General features: G+C 39.5%; 1 long non-coding RNA gene across 1 annotated transcript in view; it reads left to right on the top strand.

Annotated features, from left to right (window-relative positions):
* LOC119619951 (uncharacterized) overlaps positions 1–13,915 on the top strand; it is a 430,825-nt gene that overhangs the window by 126,262 nt on the left and 290,648 nt on the right. The window lies entirely within an intron of this gene.

The following is a 13,915-nucleotide window of genomic DNA, read 5'->3' as shown; positions in this document are numbered from 1 at the left end:
TTCTGCCTCACTTCAAGAAACAGATATTTAGTAGATGCTTAGTAAAAATACTTCTAGATGACACACTCACTTAGGTTTACAGTAACATATAACTGCAAAGTATTTTGATTTTCTTACAATACCCATCATGGTGCATTAAGTTTATCACATCAATTTAGATTTAGCTCAAAAGGTTTTACATTTCAGGAATTTATAGTCCACACACATTCATATATAGATATAAATATATATATGTATGCGTATAATACACACACACACACACAGAGAGAGAGAGAGAGATACACAAAGAGATACAAAGAGTCTAGGGACATTTATTCCAGGAACACTCATGGAAAAGGAAAAATACAAGCCTTGTCAGAGATTAGTATTAAAAAAAAGGAAAACATGTTAATATGGAATTTTGTTATGGGAATTTTTAAAACACAAATATTTTCTGTCACGATCTCTGTACAAACAGCCACCAAAAAAGAAAGCAATGAAAGCAAAGTCCAGCTTATATGCGAAATATGGTAAAAACCTCTATACCAGAGGTTCCCAACCCTCAGGCCACAGACTGGCATTGGTATCCATCTGTGGCCTGTTAGGAACCAGCCCACACACCAGTAGGTGAGCAGCGGGCAAGCGAATGAAGCTTCATCTGTATTTACAACCACTCCCCATCCCTCTAATTACAGCCTGAGCTCCGCCTCCTGTCAGATCAGTAGCCACATTAGATTCTCATAGGAGCGTGAACCCTATTGTGAACTGTGCATGTGAGGGATCCAGGTTGTGTGCTCCTTATGAGAATCTAATGCCTGATGATCTGTCACTTTCTCCCATCACCCCCAGCTGGGACCGTCTAGTTGCAGGAAAACAAGCTCAGGGCTCCCTCTGATTATACATGATGGTGAGTTGTAGAATTATTTTATTATATATTACAATAGAATAATAATAGAAATAAAGTGCACAATAAATGTAATGTGCTTGAATCATCCCAAAACCACCCCCACACCCCCTTGTCCACAGAAAAATTGTCTTCCACAAAACTAGTCCCTGGTGCCAAGACAGTTGGGGACCACTGCTCTATACCCCAGTAGGCAACATTTTCATTCTTCTGTGCTATGTACATTCTAAGAGCTTGCTCTGTAATCACAGTGGCCTGTGCCTAGATTTTTTTTTTCTTTTTGAGTAAGAACTAGTAAGACAATGGCTAATACAGTGGAAGATTGTGATGAATTTTGTGTTTAATAAAGCAACAGATGGTTGAAATTCATTTTAATTCCTTAGCAAGAATGAGTAAAACCCAAGAAATTGTTAGTATTCACCTCTTTAATGGAAAGTCATAAAACGAGTCTTCTTCCTTCTGGATTTGGCCTCAATTACAGAGTGTGTTGGATTGGTGATGTAAAAGTTACTAAACACCATGGGATCGTGCAGGGTGCTTAATCAGTTATATTGCAGCCCTATAAAACAGCACTCTTGTGATAGAAATTAAGGCGACAAAATAGCTCAATTAGCTGTCTATGTATGGGTGTAGTAGAATGAAAAGTAGAGGGAGGATTAAGGCCAGACACGACTAGTGGACCTTCTTCAATCATGGAAGTTTGGAATTCTGGGGGGGCTTGGAGTCAAGCCAATTGTTTATGGTTCGTGAGGGGAGATGGGGTGGCATGAAAGAATCCTCAGCTTTTGGAAAATTCTTCAAAACAGTAAAAATTAGTGAATGTGTCTGTAATATTTTACTAAGTCAAAGATGCATTCTTAGACTATGATTTTAAAGTGAAAGTGATCAAAGATGTTGATAAGTCACATATCCTTATTAGAAATAGAGGAGAACAATGCTTTAGGGAGAAAATAATGTGTGCCCAAGGTTATGTTGTTGGTTAATGAAACAAGGACTAGAAATATTTTTTTCCAGATTCTAGTGAACATTCTGTACCGCACTCCTTCTTCTTTTTCTTTTTTCTTTTTAAATATAGTGTTACTTTAAAAGGACTAAAGAAACAGTCACCTATTCTCTGTATAATTTACTTTATTGCTTTTCAAACAACCACATCTAAGTAAAATATATGTTTTATAAGAAGAGTGTATTACTTTGAGTATACCAGCACACACTGTGGATCTCCTCACCATGTTGGCATGGCAAATGGTATAATTCATTCAACTCAACATAATTTAATGATGTCTTTAAATGGCTGGCCCTGTTCCTTAGAGTAAGTGTGTTGAGCAGAGTTAAAAACATACATCTCAAATGTTTGGCAGTCCCTCTTTTCTCACAATTGTTGAAGAAATGAAGTATTTACAGATGCACAGTTTTTTCTACTCTCATTTTCTCCCTTATCCATTTCATCCAACAATTGTTCATTCCATGATTTAATTATATTGCCTGAAAGTAGTGACAACTTTGAATAATCATTCACATTCATGTTGAGATGAAAATACCATGTAGGAGTGAATTTCATTAATCACAAATCTCTTTTTTAGTATACACTGCTTTTTCTTTTCTATTTCTGTATTAGACCCATAATTCACATTCTCATTCAAAAGAGAGTAGAGCACCTTGGAAATTTCTGTTGGGAGACATGGCAGGTCAACTTCTATTAATAGATGGTTCCTGTGACTTTCTCTCCCCAGTATTACTTTCAGAACTATGTTACATTTATGTACAAGGCAAAAGGGATTTTGCAGATGTAGTTCAGGTTACTAATCAGTCAACCTTAAAATAGGGAGATTATCAGGCTGGAACTAATCCAACTACATGAGCCATATAAAAGCAACGTTTTCTCCAGCTGGTGTCAGAAGCAGAAGTCAGAAAGTTCTGAAGCATGAGAAGCCTTAGATGGGAGGGAGGCCTTCTGACACTAAAGGATGTGGAGGGACCCAAGAGCAGCCTCTAGGAGCTGAGAGTGACCCCATCCAACAGCCAGAAAGGATTTGAGGGCCTCTGCCGGGCATGGCGGCTCTCACCTGTAATTCCAGCACTTAAGGTGGTCGAAGTGGGTGGATCACTTGTGGTCAGGAGTTTGAGACCAGCCTGGCCAACATGGTGAAACCCCATCTCTATTAAAAATACAAAAAGTAGCCAGGCATGTAGTGCACGCCTGTAATCCCAGATACGCAGGAGGCTGAGGCATGAGAATGGCTTGAACCTGGGAGGTGGAGGTTGCAGTGAGCCGAGATCACATCATTGCACTACAGACTGGGTGACAGAGCAAGACGCCATCCCCCACCCCCCAAAAATTGGGGGGACCAAAACTGGATTCTGCCAGCAATCCCAATGAATTTAAGCAAGATTTTTCCCCAAACCTGCCAGCACCTTAATTTTGGCATTGTGAGATTCTGAGGAGAGAAAGTTGCTCAAGTTGTAGTAATTGGTTATGCAGCAAAAGAAAATTAATAGTTTTCTAGGGGCAGACGATGTTTACCATCATTTAAAATTTTTTTAAAAAGATGTGGGGGAGAAAGAAAGAGGGAGAGAGACTAAATGAAAATGTTCTACACTGTTAAGCTGTGCTATTGGAAAGCACTCTAATGGAGATGGGGGCTCCAAAAAGAAAAACGTGGTTATGAGCAGAGAATAAAAAGGAAAAGATATCTTTGGGAAGAAATAGGAGAGAACAAAGAGGCCCCTGCCCCCTGCCCAGGCCTTGCTGTAAGTCAGCTCTGGAAGACAAAGGAGACCTACAGAGGAAGCTACGTCATCAGGGAAAAGCTAGGTTTGTGTCTGGGGGAGAAAGTGAAGAGTGTTCCAGAGAAGGTTTCAGGGAGCAGAGAAGTTTGCTGAGGACACAAAGGAAGTCAGAGCAAAAACTCCCTGAAGGGTTTTAGAAGGGAGGACAGGGGAAGGGAATGGAGGCACATTAATGGTATGTAAGAGTGATATAAATGATGTAAGTAAAGACGTGACCCTGGCGGGCCCACTCCTGCTGGTGCCTGAGAGCACTTGTCCTGATGGCCCTTTAGGATACAGTGAAGGAAGAGGGAGTCAGAACACCTTAGTCCCTGCAGCTTCCAACAGTCGGGCTATAAAGTGCGGTTCTCTTAGATAATCATGAGTTCAACACCACCCCCCTCCCACTCCAGTGTCAACTCCATGCAGGCAGATCACGGAACAATGTCTGGGACATCGCAGGTGCCCAGGAGTTATTTGTTGAGTGAACTTCAAGAAGACTTTCTTTTCTTTGTCCTAGTATTAACACTGCCTGCAGAGAGAGGAGTTTAGAAACTGCTTCTAGGGATGTTGAGTATGAACTAAATCAAATTACCAAGAAAGCCTCAAAAGCCCTGAATCTTGATGTTTAGATAAAAGAGACATTTGGGTATATATTTTTGTTTTTCTTTCTTTATAGAGAGCAACTGTTCATCTATGAGAATTTTTTATTTCCATCCCTTCCCCATCCCTAGCCCCACAAAAGAATCTCGACCCTCCTACATCCTTCTCCATTTGATCAAATGCCATTTTTTTCCAGTTGTTCAAACCAGATAGCTTGGATCTTTTTTTAGCTCTCTGTGGCCCTTACACTGTATAAATCCTGCACATATTTTCTAGGCTCTGTCTTTCAACTATATCCACAGTAAGCCACTATTTAGCACCTCTACGTTTACCCCCCATATCAACTTAGCAAACACACATCATAATGCATTGTGTGGGCTATGAAGTCTAACTGGTCTACCTGTTCCTACCCTAATCTCCTCATATAGCAGCCACCGTGGTTCTATTAAAGTGTAAGTCATGACAGGGTCCCTTGCTTTCCTTCTCAATCTGAATTAAATCCAGTCGATGCCAGCGCCTACTACATGACCTTGTTCCTGGCTCTCTTCCAGGTGTCTTTTCCCATCTCCTTACCTGTTGTTAAGAGATAGAGCCAGCCATGCTGTCCTCCAAGTATGACTGTGCTGGAGGGGAGTTTCCACTTCCTGTTTCTCCTGCTTGCAATATTCTACCACCAGATATTTTCAGGGCTCCCTTTTTTACTCCCACAATCAGAGAGATTTTTGTTTTCCTCTGACTGCTCTATTCAAAATCCCAACCACCTCATCACTCTTTATTCTTATAACATGGCATGCTTTTCTTCCTAGCTCTCATTATCACCGGCCATATTTTATATATTTATCTCTTTAGTAGTTTTTTGTCTCTCCACTTCAGTGTGTAAACTCCATGAGGGCAGAGGCTTTTTCCATTGTGTTCGTTGGTATTATTCCAGCTTCTGAAACTCCACCTGTTATTTAGTAGGTATTTAACAAATGGTAAATGAATGAATGGCTTTATTTCTTCCAGTAAATAATGGCCATTAGAAACTTGGTTTAAAGATACGGTCACACAGTAAAGAGTGAAGATTTTATTCATGAACAAGACCAATAAAAGGGAAAAGAAACAAAGTCATCATGAAATAACCAAATGATAGGATGGGTAAAAAGTCACTGAATATGGAGCTCATGTGGACCTTCAAGATGCAACTCCTCAGTCTGAAGATGATGACAGTGAGACTACAGGATGTCTCATTTATGGCCTTTCAAGCTCAAACAACTATATTACCACCTGGCCATGACAAGAGCAGTCTTCTAATTGTCCAACACAGAAGATTATCTCTAAAAATTAGAAGGAAAAGAGACGTGGAGGCAAATGAAGAGTAGAACTCTTTATTGATTAGCTATTTGCCAGTCACACAGTTACTCATTAGGTCTTTAAATATGCTTATGCAAGAGAAGGTAAACACAAATATAGAGAATAGAGCAGATTATCAGTCCATTCTTATGGTTTTCATAACTGTTAAAATATCTTTCTTTGGTTTTAACAAGGAACCCAGGGTTTGTTAATAGCTAAATTTGAAGAGGAAAAATACATTAATGTTTTCATAGCATAATATTAAAGGAATAAACATAAATATTAAAAATAAAGAACTTAAAATAATAGTGTAACATTAGGGAGAAAGGTTTATTTATTACAAAAAAAAAAGAGCTAAAACACTGGGTAAACAATGATCAATTACTGCACCAGCGCGAATAATACTTCATGAAGTTTTAAGTAAAGCTGAAGCAAACAAAAATACTTTAAGACTTACATCATAAAGCAGTATAGAGAGAGTGTAGTCAAGCCACCATTTCAGCTAAGCCAGCCGCACTTATGGTCACATCAAATGACATATTTACATTCGCTGGTCCGAAGCAAGGTGATTTATAGGGGTGAGTCATACTTGGCATCTCCTGACAATATATTGCCTCATATTAAAATATAAACACTTTTCACTGTAATTTTGGGGTATCTTGAGCTTCATCTAAAAACATATTTAGTGCTGAGCAAATGAAATCCCTACACGTTCTATTTAAACAATGTTTTAATAATATATCATGTTCAGTGCATTCCCCTGGATCTAATTGTCAGATTGGATAAGCTAAACTAACTTTTGGGGCTTGGCCAGATCAAAGCTAAGTCTTCAATACATTAGAAAGACGTGTAACTCCCATTACCACTGACATTTGGATAGCTACTCGCTGTTCCAAACCTGCCTTATCTCTGTCGCTGTCTCCATGCTCCACGATCTTTAAATGGCCACTGGCTGGTCAGTGTCTCCCCACATTGTCTACTTTTTCTTTTTTGAGTTTGAAGTAGTTACTTTGCTACTTGCCCCTCTCAAAACTCAGAATTATCTCACTTCTCCTCTCCCTTACTCCTAATGTCTTCCAGTGGCAAAATCCTGCTAATTATATCTCTTAGATACAGGTAATGTATCTAAAGAGATAACCTTGCTTCCACTTTTCCAAGTCGCTGCCCGTGATGGTTAATATTAGGTGTCAACTTAATTGGATTGAAGGATGCCTAGATGACTGGTAAAGTATTGTTTCTGGGTGTGTCTGTGAGAGTGTTGCCAGAGGAGATTGACATTTGAGTCAGTGGACTGGGAGAGGAAGACCCACTCTCAATGTGGGTGAGCACAATCTAATTTGCTGCCTACATGGCTAGAAGAAAGCAGGCTGGAGAAGGTGGGATAACCTTGCTTGCTAAGTCTTCTGGCTCTCTTTCTTCTTCCCACACTGGACCCTTGCTTCCGCTCCTCCTGCTCTTGGACACCAGACTCCAGGTTCTTCTGCCTTTCGACTCTGGGACTTGTACTAGTGGTTTCCTGGGGGCTCTGGGGCCTTCAGCCACAGACTGAAGGCTGCACTCTTGGCTTCCCTACTTTTGAGGCTGTTGGACTCGGACTGAGATACTGTTGGCTTCTTTCTTCCCCACGTTGCAGATGGCCTATCGTGGGACTTTGCCTTGTGATCATGGGAGCCAATTATCCCTAATGAACTCCCTTTTATATATACAGAGATCCTATTGGTTCTGTCCCTCTGGAGAACCCTAATATACTGCCCACACTTTATAACTTCTCTCTAGAGTGGTCACATCACCTTTCTGGCTGTTGTCTCCACTGCAGTCTTTCCCCACTCTAATCCACCTTGAGCAGAACCAAAAAAGTGACCTTCTGAGAGCTCAGCCCTTTCATTGTTTCTCATTGCCTGGAGAGCAAGACTGAAACGTTCAACTTGCGTTGATTCTGCAGACCAGCCTTAGCCTGTACTTTAGCCTCATTCTGCATCCTCCTGTCCCATCCCCAGCATACCAGTCTTACAGAAATCTGTCCACTCTACAATTATACCTAACAAGTTCCTACTTAGAAGGCTTCCTTCCAGTAGGGCAACACCTTTTCAGGGCCTGCTCAAGCCCCATTTCTATATACAGTCATCAGTCAATCACAACTCTTCCTCACTTTTTTTTTTTTTTTTTTTTTTTTTTTGAGATGGAGTCTCACTCTGTCGCCCAGGCTGGAGTGCTATGGCACTATCCTGGTTTACTGCAATCTCCACCTCCCGAGTTCAAGTGATCCTTCTGCCTCAGCCTCTCAAGTAGCTGGGATTACAGGCACCCACCACCATGCCTGGCTAATTTTTGTATTTTTAGTAGAGATGGGGTTTCACCATGTTGACCAGGCTGGTCTCGAACTCCTGACCTCAAGTGATCTGCCTGCCTCAGCCTCCCAAAGTGTTGGCATTACAGGCGTGAGCCACCACACCTGGCCACCTTTTGCCTTTAACTGAATTACAGCATCATCAAAATCTACCCTGTACCCTGTCCCATTAAGTGTTCACCTGCATCTACAGAGGGCTACTCTGTAAAGTGTGCATGCTGTAATATTCATCATTGCAGTCTACCTGGTGTCTAACAAAATGCCTTACACAAATGAACTGCTCAATAAAAATATTTATGCTGTTTCCTTTTGATCCAGTGACTGAGGTATATCCCAGAAAACAAAATGTCTCTATTCTGTCCGATGTTATCATGGCTTTAACTAATGACTAATTTAATTTGGGACTTAGCCACTCAGAGAAACCATTCATTCTAAACTCAACATCTGATAATGAATTCATATATTCTCTCTCAAATGGGTTAGTTCCATTCTAGTTGGGATTTTTACTAAATAAATTCAATAAGTTGCCAGTGAAAATATCAGACACTGAGACTGGGTGATGATGAGAAATTTGGGGTCTGGGGTACTTTTTGAAACCACCAAGCCACATTACATAGGTGGTTTCCATAGGTTGGTATAGCCATGAGTGACTGATAGTTTTCTACTTTTCATTCTCTTTGCTTCATGCTCTGAAAAAATGTACATATTGGTCACTTCTCTGACCCAGGTATACCCAAGGAAAGGCGTATCTAAAACTCGCACAGATCTTAAGCACAGTTTTGAATACACAGTGTGTTCTTCTTGATTAATCAATTTTTGATTGACATAATCCCAGTTAATCTTTGGGATCAAAGACCAGTCTTAGTCTTTGACAAGGCTGGTCTTTGACAAGACAATTTATGAATTTTCACAATCAGTAATGCCCCATTTTCATGAACTGAAGGACCACAGATTTTCCCTTGGTTTTAAAAGTCTTCCCAGTAAGGTACAATGTGACGTTTTCACATATGTAAACAATGTGAAATGGTTAAATCAAGTGAGTTAACATATCTGTCATCTCTTTTAATGTTTTTTGAGGTGAAATATTTGAAATTTACTCTTAGTTATTTGGAATATATAATATATAAGTACTGACTGAAGTCACCCTGTGATGCCATAGATCTCAAGATGTATTCCTCGTGTCTTTCTGAAACATTGTACCCTTTGACTAATAACTCCCCATTCCCTCTCCTTATCCCCCCATGCCATCATCTGGTACCCACAATTCTACTCTCTCTTTCTATGAGTTCAACTTTTATAGCTTCCACATATGAGATCATGCAGTAATTGTCTCCCTGTGCCTGCCTTAATATTAATAAAAATAAAAATTTTAAAAGTCTTCCAAATGCACTAAAACCTGTCACCTACTTTGAGCTTTCTTATAGCACCTTTTGTAAAAAGCCCATGTGTTAATTCATTTTCACACTACTATAAGGATACTACCTGAGACCAGGTAATTTATAAAGGAAAGGGGTTTAATTGACTCACAGTTCCACATGGCTGAAGAAGCCTTGGGAAACTTATAATCATGATGGAAGGGGAAGCAGGCATATCTTACATGGTAGCAGGTGAGAGAGGGAGTGTGTGTAGGAGGAAATGTCAAACACTTATAAAACCATCAGATTTCATGAGCACTCATTCACTGTCACAAGAACAGCTTGGAGGAAGCTGCCTTCGTGATCCAGTCACCTCCTACCAGGTCCCTCCCTTGACATGTGGGGATTATGAGGATTGCAATTCTACATGAGACTTGGGTGGGGACACAGAGCCAAACCATATCAGCCCATATCCTCTGAAGCCAAAAGTTCAACATTTTACTAAATGGCAGCAAACCGAAGACTTATTTACAAGTCAGTATCTTAGTGATGAGTTAACACTTTTTCCTTCTTGTCATGAGCACATGGATGTGCAATTTCCAGGAAGCCTCTTTTAGAAGTGATCTTGAGTGCTTCCCAAGCCTGCAGACATGTGTGATTCTCTTTCTGTTCCTGAGCTTAATCCCACAAGAGCCCATTGTAAATTGAAACTGTTCTTTGAAATTGTGTTTAACACCAAAAGGATACATTGGAATGAGACATCAGGATTCATCTTTCCTGCTTGTTTCAATGTCAAAATAGTGATGAAATGTTTTTAACATTGAATAAAGAAAAATACACCTCTTATAGCTGTGGCTCCTGTGAATACCTGTGGCTCCTTGGGCTTCTGTCTTCACTGTCTTTCACACCAAGGGGTATTTTTATTAGAGTTTCAGAAGTGGTGCCCCATTGCTTTGACAGGAAAGTGGCAGGGAAGATGTCTAGTGCCCCTGAGGACACTTTCCACCAAGTCCTTTCTCTCATTCTAGGTTATGTGTCTGTGACCTCCTTGCTGTGATATGTAGCCACCAAGAACTTTGTTCTCTCTAAAGGAATGTGTGAAGGAGTGTGTATAGATACACACTACCTTTAGCCCCAGCTCATAGAATAGACCTACATTTTCTCTTTCTCTTTCTCTTTCTTTCCTTTTTTTTTTTTTTCTTTTTCTTTTTTGAGACTGAGTCTCACTCTGTCATGCAGGCTGGAGTACAGTGGCACAATCTTGGCTCGCTGCAACCTCTGCCTCCTGGGTTCAAGTGATTCTTTTGCCTCAGCCTCCCAAGTAGCTGGGATTACAGGCATGCACCACCATGCCTGGCTAATTTTTTGTATTTTTAGTAGAGAAGGAGTTTCACCATGTTGGTCAGGCTGGTCTCGAACTCCTGACCTCAGGTGATCTGCTGACCTTGGCCTCCCAAAGTGTTGAGATTACAGGCATGGGCCACCATGCCCAGCCCATTTCCTCTTTCTTATTCATTTCTTTTCTGTTCATAAAAGAGAGAACCATGAGATCCCAGAGAATGAGTAACCTACACAGGAGGACAGTCATTAGTGTGGGACCCTGACTGAACACAGTTTTCCGCTGTGTCTGAATAAGGTCCCCCAAAGATGTCCTGATCCCCCCAACCGGTGAATACATTACCTTACACAGCATAAAGGGATTTGGCAAATGTCATAAACTAAGAATTTTGAGATTAGGACATATCTTGGATTATTTAGGTGAGTCCAGTGTAATCACAAGCGTGTTTATAATGGAAAGAAGGAGGCTGGGAGTTCAGAGGGCAGAGAAGGTCATCAGACAATGGAAGTAGAGATTGAAAGGATGTGCTTTGAAGGTGGAGGAAGGGGCCAGAAATGGAGGAATATTGGAAGCCATGAGAATCTGAAAAACCCAAGGAAACGGATTCTCCCTGCAGAGACTCCAGAGAAACTAGATTTTCTAGCACCTTAACTTTATTTGGGTGAACCTTATTTAGACCTTCTGGTCTCCAGACCCGCAAGAGAATAAATGTGTCTTGTTTTTAGCCACTGTGTTTGTTGTAATTTGTCATACTATCAATAGGAAAGAAATACACCTGCAAACTTAATTTCCTGCCTGGGGCTTTTCCATGAGGAGGAAATAAGCAACTGTGTTTGAGCCATGCAATTTTGGGGGATCACATATTATTGTTGCTAACTCTATACTACTAATAGAGAACTTGTGTTACCCTTCACCTGATACTCTAGAGACAGTAAGCTACTACCCATCTGGGAGTTGGAGAGGGAGAGAGATTTTGATAGGGTCTGTCTTATAAATGTCAACTATGTAGAATCGGAGAAAAAGAAAGAATAATAAAAAATGAATTCAACCTCTGAGTGAGAAGAAAATCATCAATGAATTACAACCTTATTAGAGATAAAGTATAACTACTTAGTGGCATGAGTACCTTGATAAAGTAACTTAGTGGCCTGTGGTTCTTGGTAAAGTAACTTAGTGGCATGAATACCTTGATAAAGTAACTTAGTGGCCTGAGTACCTTGGTAAAATAACTTAGTGGCGTGAGTACCTGCATAAAGTAACTTAGTGGCAGGAGTACCTTTTCTTTCTTGTCTCCTGCCTCCTGACTATTCTTGGCAACTGTATTTGTTTAAGATGGTAAATACATAATTGAATAAAAATGTTTAAAATACTGATGTTATTAGAAAATATTCCATATATATGAAATAAAATAAAATATTTAAATTACATCTGCCTTGATAAATACCTTTATCATGATTCAGTAATCCAATACCCTATAATTAGTGGTTGCATTATGCTTAAGAAACTAAACTGCAGAAATTCACACCACATAAGTTTGCTGCCTCTGAGACTCTAAGCAGTCTCAAGTCAGTCAGCTAAGTCTTACATAGTGTAATCAACAGAGTGGTATTCCATCATCTTTGACTTATTCTTTTTGTTAGAAGCAAGTCAGAGATCCTGCCCACACTCAAGGGGAGAGGAATGTAAAAGTCCTTACAACACAGGGGCCTCTTAGAATTCTGCCTAGGGCAAATATATTATTAAGAAAGATCTCTCTCTCTCTCTCTCTCTCTCTCTCTCTCTCTCTCTCTCTGTGTGTGTGTGTGTGTGTGTCTTTTTCCGTATATATACAATTGACCATTTAACACATGGGTTTGAACTGCATGAGGGTCCACTTATACACAGAGTTTCTTCCACTTCTGGCATCCCCTAAGAAAGCAAGACCAAACCTTTCTCTTTCTCCTCCTCCTCAACCTCCTCAATGAGGATGACGACCTTTATGATGAAGATCTTTATGATACATCATCTTTTTGATGATCCACTTCCACTTAATGAATAGTAAATATACTTTCTCTTCCACATGATTTTCTTAATAACATTTTGTTTTCTCTAGCTTACTTTATTATAGGAATAATAATATGTGTAATACATTTAACATACAAATATGTATTAATTTACTGTTCATGTTATCAGTAAGACTTCCTGTCTATAGTAGGCTATTAGTAGTTAAGTTTTTGGGGGAATCAAAAGTTATGTGCACACTTTCAACTGCACAAGGGGTCAGTGTCCCCAAACACCCATGTTGTTCAAGGATCAACAGTGTGTGTGTGTGTGTGTGTGTGTGTGTATAACTATATATATATACATATATATATAAAATCTATATTTCTTATACCTATATATAGCCTGTATCATCCTCTCTTTTAAAATCTAATAAAAACCTAGATTCTTCCTTGAGTTTTTAGCATATTTCCTTTACCTATTTCCTATATCTATTACCTATACCTATGTGTAATGTGTATTATCCTATCTATCTTAAAAAAGTGATAAAAAATACATCTAATAAAAATCTTACCTCTTCCTTGAGTTTTTCAGCACAGTAAATGTTTCCCTGGCCAAAACTGTTGAAATCAAATTTATTCTCGTAGTCAGTTTTATCTTTGGCTTTTCATTCCATGAGTGAGCCCCACATCAACCCTGCATTTTTGTGTATGGACTGCATTTTACAAGAGCATTGTCAAATTACCTAGATATTTAATGACTTAAGGCAAAAGCAAACTTAAAGAATAAAACAAAAATGATAACCCCACTCCCAAAAAAGAGTTAGTAATTCAAACTACTACTGATACTTTCCTTATATGACAAAAACATTTGTGAGAGTTGAGCAGAATTGATTATTCATCTTGAAATACAGACATTTCACAGGAATGAGCTGCATTAATCTAAATGAAAACACAAAGGAGGTTTTTGGTTTTAAGTTGACTGCATCTAGCCATAACAAACCCATGGAAAGTTCTTATGTGGAATAGTTCTTCTCAGTCAGACACTCCATTTATGGGCACAAGGTTTTAGATGTGTTTCGGACCTGAGGAGAAATGTGAAGTGATGTATGTATGTTTGCCATGGGAGGATAACTTTTTTTTTATGATATACACATAAAAAAGAGATAGGAATGTTGTATGTGTCTTAGCTATAACTCAAAATTAGGAGACATTACCTCCAGGGCTCTTTGAACACTATTTTCAACATATTGGGAATTTTTCAGGAACAGACTTTTCCCCAGCTTAAAACCAGAATTCACATCTTTGATG

Source organism: Chlorocebus sabaeus, chromosome X (genome assembly GCF_047675955.1).
Source record: "Chlorocebus sabaeus isolate Y175 chromosome X, mChlSab1.0.hap1, whole genome shotgun sequence".
Taxonomy (NCBI): Eukaryota; Metazoa; Chordata; class Mammalia; order Primates; family Cercopithecidae; genus Chlorocebus; species Chlorocebus sabaeus.
The sequence above is the reverse complement of the archived record's forward strand: the minus strand, read 5'-3'. Positions and strand labels throughout refer to the sequence as shown.